We start from the raw sequence: 15,192 nt of genomic DNA, 5'->3' as shown, positions 1-15,192 counted from the left end.
AAGACTAGACAATGAAAGAAACTCAACCACACATACCATGAGTAACTTAACACAAGGTCAAGTCTTATATCCAGGGAACAAGGCGAATACAAAATGTGAACCTTAGTCATAAGTGCTATAAGAATGCATGCAACACTAGTAGAGTAATCTCTTAATTGAGAGAGGAGAGTATCACTAACATATACAACCCGACCTTTCCTTGAAGTCCACCGCTAGAAGGAAATTTAAGATTAACCACTACCTTCATCCTATCATATCTATGAACATAATTCTCTATTCTAATGGGTATCAGCAAAGACGTGCACTAGGGACGCTTGGTTTTCCTGTACCCAAAACTTTATTCAACCAAATATTACCTAGAGATCAGTATAGTGTAATGCCCCAGATCTGGTACCCAAAATGCTACATGGTGCTCATAACCCCGAAGGACCACAAGCTAACCCATGACTGATATTTGTACCTGTATACTACATAATATACAATATGAATGCGGAAACATGAACTGAAAGGCAATAAGGTTCAAATATGTAACATAACTAATAAATTATAACATATGGATGGGGTATGAAATACCCAAAACACTGAGATAACTGTCTGAACACACTATTCTGAAAAGCCTCTAACTGACTAAACTGTTTGAATAAGGAGTTGATGGGACAGGTCCCCAACTAACTCTGACTAATAAATTAATTAATGAGATAATAAAGAAATAATCATATCCTCAAAGGATGAGGACTCACTACTAACTGACTGCTGATATCTGGAATCTACTGATGCTTTGGAGCTCGTGCTTTGGAACCAATGGTATAAAACACCATAGTGCAAATGCGTCAGTACTTTGAATGTACTAGTATGCATGTAAGGAAGGCTAAATGCATGGTGTTCATATGCATGAACAATACTGGCTAACTAACTAATATGAATGTGAGAATACATATATGAACACATAGTAACTATATTTGAGATCGTGATAACATGAGTTTACTGATAACTAACATGACTGATAACTGAGTTCTGATGACTGATATAACTGATAACATGAGTGATTGTATATGACAGTCCTAAATCTGATGGAGCTAGCTGAGTTCCATACTATATTGAGTTGATTATATCTGGCAGTCCTAAATTCTATAACTAAAACTGTGGGAAGTAGTTATCTAACTGATATGCCCATAATATGCCATTATGGCTGAGTTGGGGTTCAATCTGTAACCCCAATTGGAAGGGTGTCAATACCGCACCACTAGTAAGGAAACTCTGTGAGTAACCCTCATATAACAGGTAACTCTAGTAAGAACGATGGAAACCCTCATATAACAGGTTAAGCCACCTCATTTACCCTTATATAACAGGCTATGATGTCTCAATCTACACTGGCTACATAGTTCTGGAACGAAAGGATTGTTTCTAAGAATTACACCCTCATATAATAGGTGAGTTCCCATCCTTGGGTTCACTCGGTGCTAATTCCTACTCCCATCTAAATAGACACTGAACATGGATTACTGAACTGAACTAGACTGAATTAAATGGATTCCATTGACTAACAAAATAGTATTGAGATTACTGAATTACTGAGATTTCGTGAGTCACATGACTAACTGATTTCTATGGATCATCGCTTGACTGAGGATATCATGAAAACATGACATTAAAGATAGGTACACAACTATATTTTTTGGATACAATTACCCTCAGGACTCGATGGAAGGAAACGACAAGGCATGACATTCTTGAATGCATGACCAATCATCAAAAATCCATAATACAATAATTGGAGATATTTCATGGGCATTTGATTATCATAGCTTGATACGTGAATAAGATAGCATGTAGCATAATTTCATAAGGCTAACTCATGAGCAATCCAACAAACAAATTTCAATACATAAGAATAACATGGAAGTCATTTGGATCATAATTTAGCTATAGTGCATAATTTCTATCTTCCTAGGCATTTTATCAAACACCTTGCATACACCCATAGGGCATAGGCATAATCATCAAATTGACACATTATAAACAAATCAATTTATGGATTTCACTCACTTGCTAATGGAGTTTCATGAAAAACACATAAATATTCCACCTTGGGAATCATATAACAAGATAAACATGGTTACAACCAACCCATAACATAAATATCATGATTCATAATTTAAAATAGGGTTCTTGAGCTTTATGGATGAAAGGAATCCATAAATCAACACAATGCATACCTTAGTTCTTGGTTTAACGAAGATTGACGGAGAGACTTTCTTGAAATTAAATCCCTAATTGAAACCCTAGCATGTTCTTGAGAGAAAATTGAGAGAAACTAGTTTATTTTGGGTTTCAAATAGCTGAATCTCGTGTTAAAGGGCTTAAATAAGGGTGAAAAATTAACCCTTTTAACCCTAGACATGTTATTTAATTTCAGTGAAATTTTCCTAATTGAACCCCTGGTGCGATACGGCACTATTGGGCCATGTCACTGGAATTTGACAAATGGAAAATTGAGGGATGGTGTGACACGGAGCCATCGCATTGCCACTTCATTTGCGACCTGGAAGTTTGGCCCGACGCGCTACTATCACGGACCCCTACTGGAATTTGACAAATCCTATTTTCTCTTGTAGCGCGGTGCATCACTGACTAATATGGTACTATTTTACGATGGGAACTTGAAAAAGTCATAACTTTTTACCCAGTTATCGAATTTAGGAAAATCTTATATCGATGGAAAGCTTATTGAATTTCTCACATGACAAAAAGTAAAAATCTTAAAAATTCCCAATGGAATAAACATCATTCAATTTAGAAGATAGACATGCAAAAACCATGAGACCAAATTAACTCCAAGGTTTCTAATTAAACCAAAATCATTTAAAATCAGACCATGGCCACCAAAACCTTTTCATAATCATTTGAATCTAACCAAAACCAATTCATGTTCCCTTAACCATGCATGCAATGTAGAGATTAAAGAATAGTTAAACCATATGACAATATTATATTCAATGGCAATTTCACAAACAATTTTAAGGACATATAATTTCCAAGTCCAAAATCATGTAATTGGGGAATCCATAGTACCCCGAAATCCATTTAACATTCCCATGTATCCCATAATGTTCATAAACATAAATAAAGTGTGAATAATACATCATAATCTATGGAAAATCAATTAAATGAGTAATCATGTCAAAGCCTTCAACTGTGGCAAAATCCACATTCAAAATCATGAATTTAATAATCGATTTCATGCCAACAATAAAATGCAACTATAAGGACAAAGATATATGCAATCTCCATGATATAACCAATCTAATAACTAGAACCCTGACCTACCAAATTACCCCCCACAATTCCGGCATTGATATTATTGAGCTAATAAACTCTCTTTACCAAGATCAAGCATCTAGGTTCAAGCCTAGGATCTACCAACTATCATTCAATACTATCAAAATACCCTACATAGAATGGAATATACATATACGGTCCTCTCAATAAGAAGGACACTCCAAATTCTTTATTCACTAACCAACAACCTTTCTATTTTCAAGGAAACCATTCTCCTTATGCATACAAGAACAAAATACCCCATGGAGAAACACTAAGATGAAAAGAACGTTTATCTAAGAGATCCCTAAATTGCTCCTTTAAGCTCCTTTAACCCCACCGAAACTATTTTCTAAGGAATAAAAATTGGACAAGTGTCCACAACAAGACCAATCCCAAACCAACCTCCCAATTAGAAAGACACGATGAGGGTCATCAAAAAGGACCCCAGGAAATTTATTCACCACCAAAACCAAATGCAAAAAAAGACTTACCGAGTTAGAATCAATAATCTAGACCAAATAATAGAGACACCCCTTTGGAGACCAATCTCTGAGATCTAAGATATGATATAACCTTTTTCTTAAAATCTAAGGAACCAAATAAAACCATTCTCCCATTCCATAACTGACTTACCAGGGAGCCTAAAGGAAACCTTTTTATGAATTCGAAAATCTAATGAAAAATAGCATGAGTGCAACTAATCCATTCCCAAATGACATCAAAATCCATATATCCGAGTCAAAAAAATCCACCAAGACTCTTTAACAGATACCACACACCCCTTATAGACTTTTTTGGCAATCCCAGAGTCACCTACCAGGGTAAAAATAGAAGAACAAAAGAGTCTTAAGTAATCTTGAGACTGAAATACACAATCACAAATGAGGTAAAAAAAGAGAAGGGACCCTGAACCAAGTAAACAGACACCATAAGTAAAGGATTTTATAATATATCAGTATCGACATCAAAAGGTGCCTCTAAGTCCCGAGGAATAGTAAGAACATTAAGACATTCTCAACCACTACCGGAGCCAGAATATTCCCAAGCGGCAACTCTTATGGAACAACCCCGTTACACAAAATCCAACTAAAAATAACAAAAATACTAATTCTTTCCTCCTTCGCAACAACATTGGTGTGACCAACCACAAAATTTATAAAGAAAATAGAATGATATGAAATGGTCCCCATTGGCCTAAGATTGGGAATCTTTCTCCCTAGAAGAATTTACCAATCTGAAAATACCTGTCTCCCAATTAAATTTGGGTACGAAACAAATGATATAGAATAGGAGTTAGGACTGATGAGTGGTGTTTTTACCACTTATTCATACTCATTATTCATGCACAATGCCTTGATTTGAATGCACAAATGAGACAAAATTATGGTTAGATGTACTAATATCTACTCGATATAGGTAAAAAAGCTAAGGAGGCAAAAGATATGGATTAGAACTGAAAATGATAAAATGAAAGCATAGAAGAGTACAGTTGAAGACATGGATTATATCAAGCTTGGTTACCGCAACCACAGTCCTCTAACTGTGGTCACGGTTAATAAAGATGGTTAGAGCAATGCGGTCGTGGAATCTAATCAAAATCACGTCGGTGTGGTCACAGTCAAATGTACGCGATCGCAAATCAATGAGAACTGGCCCAAGGGTAGAATTATAAAATGTCATGGACGAATCCCAAATCATATATAAGAAAAAACCCTTTCTTCTTTAGGTATTACTTGTCTCATAATATAGTTTTGAATTCTAAGCTTGAAGCCTTAATTGGGCAAGTGTGTAATCAATCTTGGAGACTCAAATTTCTTAGTTTCGTGTTGAAGAATGAATGTTTTGGTTGACCCATATCGTATATATTTCTTTACTTTCTTCATAAGTAGCTAAGTAATTTAGTCTTCGGATTATGTTGAATTAGTGTGTAATTGTTTGTGCGTATTGTTGTGTTTGCATGGTTTTAGTTGTTGAGTATGGATTTCACCATTGCTTAAGCTTATGAGTGGGGATTTAATGGGTGAAAACTCTAAGTTTCCAAATTGGTTTTATGGGTGAAAACTCCAAGCTCTAGAAACCCTTTGTCATCCTTGAAAAAGGGACATAGGTGAATATTAGGTAACCCAATCCTCAAAAGAGGGTTATCGAGGGACAAGGCAATGGTAAACAACTAAGTCTATGGTTTACTACCCTTTACAAACTTAGAAATAAATGTTTAGGAAGTGTAAATCATGTCAAGAGCATCATCCTAGAAATAGGAATGCTTGGTTGAGGTTTTGGGTGGTTACATAAACTCCACACTTATTAGGTGCTCAAAAGAGCCAATAGGTGAAATCATTGTAATTTAATCGAAATATTGATCTCAATGACCTTCGACCTAACCTACCCATTACTTAACAACTAAATCCCTTGATAAACTAACATTATCCCATATACATTACCTCTAAGGAGACACAATCCCAAGATTTCTCCAAACCTTATATTTAGACCAAAGATAGCATTCACTCTATACTGGTTAAAGTTTGTGTGAAGAACTTTCGACAAATTTCCCCCATTTACTTATACATGTTGTTTCCATTAGCATTTCAGGTAATATTATAGTAACTTGAGTACCCATAGGTTGGAAGTCTATAGCATTCACTCCTTGCGATTCGATCCTAATTTACATTGGGTTACTTGACAATAACCACCTCATCCCTCAAATATGGGAGTGAATTGAGTGTTATCAAAATGGCGTCGTTATGGGGAGTGAAATATAAATTTTACTTATGTGGTGCTATTATTACTTGGGAATACCTGGTGTGGGGTAATTTACTTTATTTTTTGTTTTTAACTATTTTGTAGGTGATCAAAGTATGAACGGAGTGATGAGCGATAATGCAAGTAATTTTGGCCCCTTTGATGCTCCACTAGACGATGAGGGCCAATTGAATAATGTGGGGAAAACAAGTGCTATATGCATCCCACCAACCAACAGAAATGGTGTGTTTCATGCGACTAGCGTTATACTTCATATGTTACAAATAAAAGGATTATATGGGGGTTAAGCATATAAGCACCCAGATGATCATTTGAAAAATTTTGTGGAAGTTTGTGTGCCATTTAACATAGCATATATTACACAAGAATCCATACGGCTTTGACTCTTCCAATTTTCACTAATGGACGAGGCAGATAAGGCTCCGCTCACTTCCACTCAGCTAAATTACCTCTTTGGAGGAGCTCACCACGGTGTTCCTTGATAGATACTTCCCACCATAAAAAAATGCTTTAAAAGCAGGATGAGATTGTAAACTTTCGGTAATTGAATGGAGAACTATTATTTGAAATATGGGAGAGGTTTAATGGAAAGCTAGCCTAATGCCCGAATCATGAGGTCCCGGATAAGATGCTCCTTGCGATTTTCTATAGAGCTCTTGACCTATTGAACAAAATGGTTGTGGATAATGCAGTGGGTGGCTCTATTATAAGATTGCATCACCTCGGGGCTTTTCAATTGATAGGTGAAGTATCCAAGAAAAACTAAAGATGGCACACCCATGATGCCGATGCTTCTAAAACCCCTTCTACTACCTCCGTGGTGACCAAAGAGTAAAGAAAATGAGAAAAAGAGAAGGAGGAGAACATAGCCAAGATGATGACCCATCATAAGCTTCTAATGAAACATGTTATGGGAATACCCACAAAAGAGGAAAAAATGGTAAATTCCATAACATCAAAGCCTTATGAAGATGATGATAAGGAAAAAAGTTGGATGAAGAAATTCGGTACTTGGCAAACTACTCGGGGGGTCCCGCCTCGCCTATCAAAGGCAAGGTGGAAATCAAGGTTAGATGAATTGAGATAGAGATAGAGATTGGAGAGATAGAAAATGTAACTATGACAACTACATTCCTCCTCATGATAGGGTTAAGGCCAAGGAGTCAAACATCATTGACCCCAAAAAGTTCAAGATCGAAGATGTTTTGGTAAGAATCTTAAGTAGAGTTGAAGGTACGGATAAAATGGTCCATGAGTTAAAGGGTGACTTCTCCGTACTATCCCAAATAGTGGTGTCTCACTCCACCTCCATCAAATAACTGGAGACCCAAGTCGGGTAAATCTCCATGCAAATAAATACAAGGGCTAGAGGTGGACTTTTGAGTGACACAATTGCTAACCTAAAGAATGAAGCACAAGTCCTAGCAATTGTCACTAGAAGTGAGAAAGCATTTGAAGAACCCCTTAGAGGAGAGGTGAGTGCAAATATGCCTAAGGCCAAGGCAAAGGAGGTAACCCCTCAAAGAATAAAAGCAAATAATGAGAAAGAGCTAGACAAAAGCGATGAGGAAGTGGTTGAAATTGAAAAGCCGCAAGGAGAAGCAAATCCAACCATCTATGTTCCTCCTCTGTTCCCTCAACGGTTGCATAAAATGGAAGAGAGTGACAAATTGAGAAAATTTATGGAAAAACTTACCAATCTTTCCCTAAATATCCCACTACTTAAGGCTATTCAAGATATTCTGGGATACCATTGAAGAAGTTAATGTCCAAGAAGAAGCTCGTTGAAGGTACTACCATTAAAATTACTCATGGGTGTAGTGTTATCATGGATAGCAAAGTTGCAAAAAAGAAAAATGACCCCGGATCCTTCACTATCCCTTGCATCATTGGTAATGATGAGTTTGCAAAAGCTCTTTATGACCTTGGTGCAGGCATCAACCTAATGTCATTTGTCATGTATAAGAAACTTGGTTTGGACACTCCTACACTGACCTCAATACAACTTTTGATGGCGGACCGATCCATAAGAAGACCGGTAGGTATAATTTTTAATGTCCTCATAAAGGTGGGTAAATTCATTCTCCAGGTGAATTTTATTGTATTGAATTGTATGATGGACAAAGAAGTGCCTATCATTTTTGGTCATCCTTTCTTGGCCACCGAGAGAGCCGTTGATGATCTAGAGTTAGGGGAAATGAAATTTTAGGTGTAAGAAAATGAGGTATCGTTTAAAATTTACAAGTCAAAGAAGCAAATGGTGGAGCTCCACGTAGTATCCGTGGTGGATGTTAAAAATAAGACAGTGAAAGATGAGGGGTTTGAGGACCCGCCATGAGATTGAAAGAAGAAAGACATCGTGCCACGATGATAACTAAGGCACTAGGTGGTAGGCAACCCACAAATGCCACGAGAGTGTCTTGTATCCTTTTTATTATGTTTTTGTAGTATAGATGTTGTATTTTGAATTTGAATAACCCATGCATTTGTGACACTTTAGATTGCATTGAATGAGCTTTGATAAAGGTAAAGTGTGAAATTTTACTTTGAAAATCCAAGCAGGAAAATTCTGTGAAAATTGAATAAAATACTGAATCGGGGAGCAAAAACTGCTCTCAGGTACCATGATCGCGGCCATTATGTGCGATCGTGGCTATACGGGTGCCCGTGGTCGCGGCCTCTGACGTCGGTCACGGTTATTTCAGTCATTTAACCCCTAGTATCCTTCACTTCCCTCGCACTCCCTTTTTAAGATTTCACTCTCATATCTAAGCTACATTGATTGGCCAAGTTGTAAGCTCTCGATTAGCCTCCATGCATATCTCTCCTGCATCACAACTCCGGTAGGTGACATGAACCATTGCTTTCATTTTGGAAAATAGTCCATTGAGTGCATGATTAAGAAAAGGGCCTATAGTTTTAATTATTATACTTTACATGTTGTTGTACCTATTATTGTTGTGGTTTTGGTTTCTTGATGAGGCGTACACACGAGTGGGGAAACCTTGAGTACCCAATAGTGTGTATGGTAGACAGATGTGATATGCACACCTAGTGTTTGATAAATTTCTCAAATGAGCTTTCAATAGTGGCATTTACTTTTGAAGGGCACATTCACACACACCAGTAGCATTGTTCACATGACCTTCATTTGCACCCACATTGTAGAATATTCTGGTAGCCTCAAATTGGGAGGAAGTTGAATATTCAGAACTAAAATGGAACAAGCCTCAGGTGTCATGATCGCAGCCATAAACTATGAGCATGGTAGCGCAGACACGACTCTTATTCTTTGATTGCGGAAACTAAGGGAAGGTTCCTATCATGTCAAAAATCCTGTACTCCTAAATTTTTAACCAAGCAACCCCAAGAACTTAATCCAATAAACTTTAATGATAATCTAGCACAAATTGAAAGATATAATGTGTGTCTCATGATTTCAGGACAACCTCATGGATAATTTTGATCACATCAGATTCATGGCACCTGAATGCGACACTTACTACTACAGTGATCTTTTAAATACAAAGTTGTTGGTGGAAAAAAGAATTTGTTTGGAGAATATGCTAGAGAAGCTACCAACTTTTCATGACAAACTTGAAGCCATAGGATGGAGATGCTTTATCCCAGATCTATGCCTTACAAATGAGCAATGGGTCCATGAATTTTATGCCAATATCAGTGAAATATCTTTGTCAGACCCACTCAATGTGATTGTAAAGATGCGGGGAAAGCTGGTGAAAGTTGGGGCTAAGCTAATCAATGATGTATATGGGATTAAGCAGGCAGACATAGGTGAATTCAAGGCGAATGGGTGTAAATCGAGTAATTGGTTGGCACAATGGCTATGTCCCAAAAAGGAAGTCTTGTGTTCCAAGACTAAAAGCAACATCTCCATGAATGATTTCACTTTTGAGGCTCTAATATGGTTGCACATCATTTGTAGCCAAGTATCTCCTTTTTTACCCTTATAATGGCAGTCCCTGATGTTGGTCAACTTGTGGTCAATGAAATAGATTCTTTCAAAAACCATGGTGGTACGAATCTTTTTTACCCTTTTTTGATTACTGAGTTGTGCAAGAGAGCAGGGGTGGAAGACTATGCTAGTAATACATGGGTATGCCCTATCACCCCCATCTACCCATTGAGGATTTGAAGAGAGGACACACGGGGCAAAAGTAAGGAAAGAAAGATCAACTTGGAAGAGCTAACATGTAGTGAACCTGAGCCTCATAGGCCAACCACCATGGGACTTCTTGAAGAGATTGGAGTTAATATTGTAACACTTAAAGAGCTTGTGGATAGTTTTCCTCAAGGGTCGGGAGAGCCCTCTACCACCTATCACTTGTATGTGTCACGTGCTGATTATGATGAGTGCAAGGAGTACCAAAAAAGGAAAAAAGCTACTATTGATCAGCTTGAGGAAGCCTACTCCTCTTTGGCAGCATCACACCAGGATCTTCAGAGCACACATAAAAAGATGATCTCTAGGGAGAAAAAGGGATTAGTTATTTACCAAGATATGGAAAGAGGTGAAGGGTCTATGGAAGTTCTGATGCCCCGAAGTAGGATTCCAACTTATTGGGTGGATAGTGATGATGAGGCCCCGGCCGAGTAGTTAGATCTTAAGGAGGATGGTGATAATACAGGGTATGCATATGATAGCAGCCCTTGATGTGATTTTAGGAAGTACCCTTATCTCTTCTACCCTTAATTATTTATGCAGTGGGGACACTACTACCTCATTATTTAGGGGTGTTTCCTTATTTATGACATTTGGGCCTATATTAATGATTTTTCTGCATACTTCTCTGCTCTTTTGGATAATCCTTACCTCTATTTTTATTTGAGTTGTAATATTCAGGCACTCTGATGGTGCCCACATTTGCATGAACTAGTTATTTGTTATTATTAGTCGTCCATTTTAGTTTGAATTAAACTAGATGAGTCTTCCATCATGATTGTTTTTCTATCAGTAGGAGCAGGGTAAGTCTGAGTACCCATGGCATTGAAGTTATAAAATGCAAGGGAAGTCTGAGTACCTATAGCATTGACGATTTGGGATCATATCCATATCCATTGGTGAAGTATGAGTAACCATATGGATAGTTGGCCTACACTATGATTAACAATATGAGACTATGGCTTGAGTTATTTCCATAATTAGAAAATTATGTATGGTGCAGATACAAAGGCAAAAAAACCCCTCCATCCGAATGTTTTTTACAAAATCCGAAGGCATGGACGTGAGAAACTTTGTAATGATATTTTCCATCTTTTTATGACTCCAAGAGTTGACTTTGGAAAGTTAATGAATACCTCATCTTTTTCTTGAGCGGCTAGAATGATTGACTCCTCTTGACGGTACTCGCATGCCATGTGTGTAAGGTTGATTGTCTTCATCTCTTATGTACTTGTGCTAAATAGAACTTTCCCCTCTAGTCTTTCATAGCTAATTTAGATTGTACTTGGTTGGAGAAATGATCTTAGGCCATCTTTGTGATTTTGTACTTGTACCCAAAAAATATAGCTGGGTGCCTAGAGTCATGCCATATTTTCACGATACTCTCAGTCAAGCCATGTTCAGTGGACTTCAGTCAGTCACATAACTCAGGAAAACTCATGTAAAGGTAGTATCAGTTCAGTTTTACTCAGTACTCAGTAATCTACGTAATCTCAGTAATATTCTGTCAGTCTATGGAATTCAGTAAATCTCAGTATTAGTATAGTTTAGTTCAGTATTCAATTTAGACATCACTAAACTCAGTCAGCTAATAGAACTCAGTAGCATCTAGTCAGTTAACAGAATTCAGTAGTGTTCCGCTAGTCATCAAAACTCAATAAACTCAGTCCATGTTCAGTTCAGTTAAACAGAACAATCAGTAACAGTTCAATTAATTCTAGTATGAACTAGGAAATCAGTTCAATATATCAGTTTAGTGTCATTCAATTGGGAGTAGGATTCAGCATCGAGCGAACCCAAGTATGGGAACTCACTTGCCAGTAGAGGGTGTGATTCTTAGAAGCAGTCTTTGTGTTCCAGAGCTATGTAGCCAGCATAGGTTGAGATATTAATACCTGTCAGTTAAGGGTAGATGAGGTGGCTTAACCTGTCAGATGAGGGTTCCTACCATTCTCATTAGAGTACCTGCCAGATAAGGGTCACTCACAACTTGTCCTTACCAGTGGTGCTGTATTGACACCCTTCCAATTAGGGCAGAGATTGGGCTCCATCTTAGCTATTATAGCTATTTGGGGCATGTCAGTTAGATAACTACTTCCCACAGTTTCAGTATTAGTCTCATTAAAAGAACTCAGATAGTTCTTCAGGATATTAGAACTGACAGATATAGTCAACTCAGATACAGTACAGAACTCAGCTAGTTCCATTAGATTCAGGACTATCAGCTACAGTCATTCATGCTATCAGTTATCAGAACTCATGTTATCAGATATATCAGCTATCAGAATTCAGTTATCAGTCAAGATATGTTATCAGTAAATACATGCCATCAGTATTCATACTCAGTAGTTATGTTATCACGAACTCAGTTTCAGGACTGTTATATATGGTTAATCAGATCAGTTCTTCATAATCAGAACTATCAGAAACAGTAATTTTCTTTATCAGTAATATAACATCAGTTCCTTTTTATTCAGTAAACTCAGATGTCAGTAAATCAGTACACAGAATTCATTATGCAGTACTAGTACAGTTATAGTTATAGTTATTATGTATTCATGCATGTATTCTCACGTTCATGTTAGTCAGTATTTTTCATACATATAAACCCCATGCATTCAGTCTACCTCACTTGCATACCAGTACATTCAAAGTACTAACGCATACTTTTTTCGTGCTATGGTGTCTTATACTATAGGTTTTGACGCACGGGATCCAGAGCTCCCTTAGCAATTTTAGAGTCAGCTAGCAGCAGTAATTAATAGTGAGTCCTCATCCTTCGAGGACAATTATTTTATTATTCATATCACTATTTCAATTTTTAGTTTATTTTAGTAGACGGAGTTAGTTGGGAACATGTCCCCTCAATTCTTTATTCAGTTCAGTTTAGAGGTTTTCATACTACAGCATGTTAAACAATTATTTTAGATTTATATTGGTATTCTTATACCATTTTTAGATATTATTTTATCAGATATTTATTTATATTAGAACCTTATGGCCTTACAGTATTATGTTTTTGCATATTTACAGTATGGTTATTCAGTGCTCAGGTATAGATATAAGTCATGGGTTAGCTTGTGGTCCTTCGGGGTCATGGGCACCTGTAGCATTTTGTTTCAAAAAATTGGGTCGTTACAAACTTGGTATCAGAGCCTAAGGTTCAACAGTGTCCTAGGAAGTCTGAAAGCTACATCAAGTAGAGTCTTGTACATGGACGTGTTGTGCACCACACTTATGTGTAGGAGGCTATGAGATGTTTTAGGAACAGTTTCCCTTCTTTCATGTCTTAAGATCGTGCTATAGCAAGGTTCTCTAAGAAACCCATGTAGATTCATATCAGGCTCCCCTCATGTCAACCTTACCTTACTTTCAAGGTAACAGAAATAGTAAAGCTCAAATCCTAAAAATAGGGCTTTCTCATGCAGTCCCTGGAGACAGTTATGGGATTTGCCATATGCTCAGACAATATCCCCTCAGTTCAGTCATGTTCCAAAGTTGTCGATATTTTATTTATGGTCATGAGAACTCCTTTGTAAACTCAAATCTAATTTTTGATATGCCATTAGATCCCTTCTCAGAATCCTATGACAGTATAGACCTAGAATTTTAAGCATAGACCCAAGAGTTTACTAGTAGATGAGTTAGGATAGTATTATCCAGTCTGATTAGATTATGTATTTATGGGGATAGTGGTACCAAGATAAATCAAGAGGCTTGAACAGTGTAAGCTAGAATTTAAGTTTATTTACTTAAAATTAAGCATGAAGGTGTGGATATGATATTAGTAGTATATGAGGAAACAGAAGCAGCTGATGTGTTTAGTATGATGGGAAGGTGTCGAACAGAGTATAAGTATGTGAAATAGATCAAATGACGAAGTCAGACTCTCAGATTCCAGTATTAGTGCCAGTATGTATAGAAAAGCAGTAAGGGAAAATGATTCCCAACCCATCCTCTTCTCAGTACAAAGATTTATACTTTAGCTATCATAAAATCCACTCAGGTCTTACATATCAACTCTAAGGTCACAAACCACAATCATGCACTTTTCCATAAATCATGTACGATTTCAGTTCCTAGTATAAAGGATCTCAGTTTACCCTGCAGTATGAATCAATTCCATGAACATGGCATATGTTCACACGTTTTTCATAGAATCGTGTGCGCTTTCAGTTCCCAGCATAGGGAGTCAGATCTAAATCACTCAGTGTCACGAATTATGCCTCACAAATACAAAAAACTCAAAACTTAGGTCATGCAGCTCATAACTCATGTACACGTATCATGCTTTATAGTATACTCAGCTTTCATGACTCATGCTATACCCCTACAGATAAGATAAATTCAGACTATGTCATGTATATCCTTAGTTCATACCTTTTTTGTAAATTCATGTTGTTGATATTCTATTCCTTAGGTTACAGTCATGTGTCAAGTTCAGTTTGTATCGATTCATGCTTTAGGACCTCCTGATTTAACCCTTTAGTCAGCTCTCTTTATGAAAATAGTGTAGTGATGAGCGGTTGCTTAGATAGGCGAGAGAAAATGTTTCATGTTAAGAGCAGATTATTGCATGATTATTTTATACAAGGGTGTAGTATTAATGATAGGCTTGAATGTAACTATTCCAAGATAGAGTATCCTAGCAGTTGTGAGTATAACCCATTTCATGTATCATGCCTCAATTCTAGATATCAGATAATTATATCACGATTCAATTCCTACATGCCTTGTGCATCGCCTTAGTTTTCCTCAATATTTCAGTAAAGGGAGTCCAACATTCTTCAAGGGACATAGTGTCCCAAGAGGGAGATACACTCTAATCCCTCAAACTATTATGACATAAACATACTGGTCTCTCTTCACGTCATGAATCCAACTTAGAGGAAGGGTTACTTATAAGATGGCCTTCTAACTCCAAA

The 15,192-nt window shown here is 37.1% G+C and overlaps 1 non-coding gene across 1 annotated transcript; it reads right to left on the bottom strand.

Moving 5' to 3' along the window:
• Positions 1-6,596: 6,596 nt before the first annotated feature.
• LOC124892395 lies at positions 6,597-6,702 on the bottom strand. Its single transcript, XR_007050226.1, has one exon. It is a non-coding gene; the product is annotated as a small nucleolar RNA R71 (small nucleolar RNA).
• Positions 6,703-15,192: the final 8,490 nt, after the last annotated feature.

This window comes from Capsicum annuum, chromosome 1 (genome assembly GCF_002878395.1).
Source record: "Capsicum annuum cultivar UCD-10X-F1 chromosome 1, UCD10Xv1.1, whole genome shotgun sequence".
In the NCBI taxonomy this organism is placed as follows: Eukaryota; Viridiplantae; Streptophyta; class Magnoliopsida; order Solanales; family Solanaceae; genus Capsicum; species Capsicum annuum.
Note: the sequence above shows the minus strand (reverse complement) of the source record. Positions and strands in the feature narration are given on the sequence as shown.